The sequence below is a fragment of the Dipodomys ordii genome, unplaced genomic scaffold (genome assembly GCF_000151885.1).
Source record: "Dipodomys ordii isolate 6190 unplaced genomic scaffold, Dord_2.0 Scaffold6, whole genome shotgun sequence".
NCBI lineage: Eukaryota > Metazoa > Chordata > Mammalia > Rodentia > Heteromyidae > Dipodomys > Dipodomys ordii.
In genome coordinates this window covers 14,544,729-14,549,101 of record NW_012267222.1, presented here as the reverse complement: position 1 = coordinate 14,549,101, position 4,373 = coordinate 14,544,729, and the positions used below count along the sequence as shown (strand labels likewise).

The 4,373-nt window shown below is 47.8% G+C and overlaps 1 protein-coding gene across 1 annotated transcript in view; it reads right to left on the bottom strand.

Moving 5' to 3' along the window:
* The window catches only part of Luzp1 (leucine zipper protein 1), a 72,222-nt gene extending 72,100 nt beyond the window's left edge, over positions 1–122 (bottom strand). Inside the window, exon 1 of the mRNA XM_013035255.1 lies at positions 40–122. The gene's annotated coding sequence lies outside the window, so the exon portion shown is untranslated. The remainder of the gene's footprint in view (positions 1–39) is intronic.
* Between the last annotated feature and the right edge of the window lie 4,251 nt (positions 123–4,373).

Genomic DNA, 4,373 nt, shown 5'->3' with positions numbered 1-4,373 from the left:
GCCCCGGCCGTCCCCTCGCCGACCCCCCTCGCCCCTCACCGTGGCGGCTTCAGCCTGCGCTCCGGCCGCCTCAGGCTCCGGCGCTCGGCTCCCAGCGGCCGGCGCCTCCTCCGGCTCCCCGGGACTGACAATGAGGGGCGGGGCTAATGTTGCGTCAGCGTTCCGAAAGGCGGGGTTTGCTTTAGTGGGCGGGGCTGAATGTCCAGCCCGCCCCTTCTATCTTTTCTCCGCCCATCTCAGGCCCAAGGTTTGAACTCGTCGGAGTTTTGTTTTTTGTTTGTTTGTTTGTTTGTTGATCGAGGGGCTTGAACTCGGGGTCTGGTCACTATCCCAGAGCTCTTCAGCTCAAGGCAAGTGCTCTACCACCTGAGCCACAGCTCCACTTTCGGTTTTCTGGTAGTTTATTGGCGATGAGTCTCATGGACATTCCTGCCCTGTCTGGCTTTGAACCGCGATCCTCAGATCTCAGCCTCCTGAGTACCTAGGATTACAGGCGTGAGTCACCAGCGCCTGACTGAACTCAAGTTTTCATTGCTCCCACCCCCCCCCCAGCTAGAGACCCAAGGCCTAGGCCAGGCTCTGTGGGAAATCAAAGAAGGCAAAACTTCCTGAATTCACCAGGGGCACTCTCAGAGGGGTTGTGAGGATTAAATGCACTCATCCATAGAAAGCACTTAGCCCAGAACGTGGTAGGAGTAATCACTCCACAAATGTGTATAAGGAATTCTTGACTTGGACTCAGAAGACATGAGTTCCAGTCCTTAGCCCTTCTATTAATTTATCATGTGATCTTAGGAAAGACCCTTCCCAACTATGTTCCTATTTTCACTTTCTTTAAAAATTAAAGTGCAATGATCTCAGATGATCTCAAAAGTCCCCCCACCACCAGTGATTTATGACATGCTTGCTATGGGCCTTTAAATTAAGGCTCAATAAGGAGAAAGAGAAAGGCTTTGAAGGGAACCAGAGCAAAAGACCCACACCCAATAGTACAAGCCAGTCAGAGACACACTTTCCCTGCGGATGCCCTCCCACGCACTGGCATCCAGCAGCATCCACAAGCCGGGACACAGATGGGCTAAGGGCTGCTTCCTCTCCGACTGCAGCAGCATGGTTGGTCTCTTGAGACATCTCTTGTGCAAGCTCTTTATTGCCTATGGAACAAAGGCCAAAGCCCTGGCCTGGTATGATCACTTCCTACCTTCCTATACACATGCTCTAAAGTTTATCCAAACTTTTCCTCAGCACACCCACTGTTTTCCCACATCTGCCCCTTTGGCTCATGCTATTCCCTTGCTCTCACATCTCCATGCACCAGGCCTCTTAGCCAGAAGCCAACCTCTCTGCTCTCAATGCCCAGGGGCACTGAGTCAAACTCCCATTAGACATATTACAACTTGCATCAAGATGACCTCCAGCCTGACATGGTGATGCGCACCTGTACTCCCAGCACTCAAGAGAGTGGAGCCAGAGGAAGCTGGATTTCCAGGCTATCCAGTTGGTTACATAGTGAGTTCTAGGCCAGTCTGGCCTACATAGTAAGACCATATGTTGTCGGGGTTTTTTAACTTAAAAAAAAAACTTATGTAACTGTAAACCCTCTGTACGTCACCTTTATAATAATAAAAAGATTGAATTTTTTTAAAGAGCTGGCACCAGTGGCTTACTCCTATAATACTAACTACTCAGGAGGCTGAGATCTGAGGATTTCTGTTTAAGCCAGCCCACAAAGAAAAGTCCATGAGATGCTTTGGCACCAAGAAAGCCAGAGGTGGAGCTATGGCTAGTCTTGACCAAAAAAAGCTCAGAGATAATGCTCAGATCCTGAGTGCAAGCCTCAGGATTGCTTCTCATCCATCCCACACCACCCCACCCCATCCCCCCAAAAAAGTCAGCTAGGCAGAAAAATATGGATACTCTTATTTCCAAATCACCAGCACAAAGCTAGAACTGGAGATGGCTCAAGTGATAAGAACACTAATCTTAAAGGACAACGCTGGATTAGAACAAAAAGGATCTGAGTTCAAGTCACACACACACACACACACACACACACACACACACAAATGCTCCTAGCACTTTCTGGTGGGCAGAATGTACCCATTGTAGAGCTCAAATTCTGATGTCAAAAGACTCATGTTCTACTTCCTACTAATTTTCCTTGTGCCTCAGTCTCTCATCTATAAAACTTGGATAATAATATGGTCCTTGTAGTGTTTGTTTCAAAATTACATGTACTATTGTATAGAAAGCACCAGGCCCAGCATTTCACAAGCAATGTGGTTGTCATTCTTATCTTCAACATTGTCCTGCCGTACATATTTCCTGCTCCTAACACCACACAATAATCCCGTGATAATCCTCCCAGTTATTTCACAGTGGCAAACATTAAGGACCTCAGGAAGAGGCCTGAGAATGGCCCTGCAAAGAAAGCATTACCATTGAAACAAGAACCAGCACTCCAGGCTCCAGACCCCAGGTGGATTCTGCAGTGAAGTCCAAGGCCCCAGGGCATTCTCTGTCATGCTGCACCTCTCCAAGTTGAAGACAGCTGTGGGTTCTGCCTGCAAGTTCTTTGCGGCAAAGTTGACCCATTTCTGCCACATGCCCTCCTCCTCTCATTCCTTACCCAGAGATGGATCTGTGTTGAGCTGCCCTTGGCATCTCTGCTGGCCTTCAAGAGAACTGCAGCAAAGCAGCCAGCCTATGGGAAGAAGAGAAGGGCTTTGGGGTTCTGATTAATTTCCTGTGCTATGGACAGGCAAATCGCTGTCCTGAAACGCCTGATCTAATCCTCCAGGGCCCCTAACAAATTGTGGCTTAGTTTTAGAAGAGGCCAATCAAAAATACTGCTGTGGGGGAGAGGGGAGATAGCTGAGGAGGAGGGAGGAAAGGGATGGTAGGGGAAAAACAAAGGAGGCAACAATGCTGGATAAGAAATGTACTCATTACCTTGCTCATGTAACTGTAACCCCTTTGTACAGTATTTTCACAATTAAAAAAAAACTTAATTAAAAAAGTGTTTAATGCTGCTTCCTATGAAAACGAAGTGTAGCCACAAGATTGCTGCAAGCACAAAAAGGCCCTCTCAGCCAGGCACCAGGGCTCATGCCTGTAATCTTAGCTATTCAGGAGGCTGAGATCTGAGGATCACAGTTCAAAGCCACCCCTGGCAGGAAAGTCTGTGAGACTCTTACCTTCAATTAACCACCAGAAAAATGGAAGTGGCACTGTAGTTCAAATTGGTAGAGCACTAGCCTTAAGCAAAAGAGCTCAAACCCTACCACTGACACCCACATACACACACACACACACACACACACACACACACACAAGGCTCTCTCCTGAGCCCCTTTGCTCATGTGAACTCCAAGTACTGTAAACCCTGGCAAGGGAGAAGTCAGTACACACAAAAGAATCTGCAGGTAGAACTATCTCTCTGAGACACAACCCAATACCCCTTTTTCATCATTGACAGCAAAAGATTTGGCACAGGACAGATCAGGAATCATCACTTAACAGTTATTATACCCTGGGCCTTTCAAGCCTCTGCACTCATTCCCATCTGCAAAATGGGAACAGAGCCTGTCTCACATCTGGCTGTAAGGGTTGAATAACGTAACATGTAGAAAGGCTTAGTTCAGAGACCAGGAAAGAGTGGGGGTTATCAGTTTTAACATGTCTTCCCCTTCTGTCTCTCTTGCACTGGCCTCCGGTTGGAAAAAAAAAAAAAAAGGCTAAATAATAGTCCTGTCTTCAAGAAACTCCAAGTCAGACACCAGCGGCTCACATCTGTAATCCTAGCTACTCAGGAAGCTCAGACATGGAGAATCTCAATTCAAAGCCAGTCCAGGCAGACAAGTTCATGAGACTCCATCTGCGATTAAATACTAAAGAAAAAAAAAAAAAAACTTGGTTAGAGGATTGGCTCAAGTGGTAGAGTGCTAGCTGTTAAGCAAGAATGCCAAGCAAGGCCAGGTGCCAGGGGCTCATGCCAGTAAATCCTAGCGGTTTAGGAGACTGAGATCTGAGGATCATGGTTCAAAGCCAGCCCAGGCAGGAAAGTCTGTGAGACTTTGCAGTTAACCATCAGAAAACCTGTGGCTCAAAGTGGTAGAGCACTAGCTTTATTCAAAAGAGTTCAGGGCCAGTGTCCAGGGCCCCAGGACCAGAAGAGCAGGTGTGGTTCAAGTGTAGAATGCTAGCTGTGAGAAAAAAGGCCAAGTTAGAATGCAAACGTCCTGAATTCAAGCGCACACACACACACACACACACACACACACGCACACACACACACGCGCACACACACGCACACACACGCACACACACACGCACACACGCACACACACACACGCACACACACACACGCACAC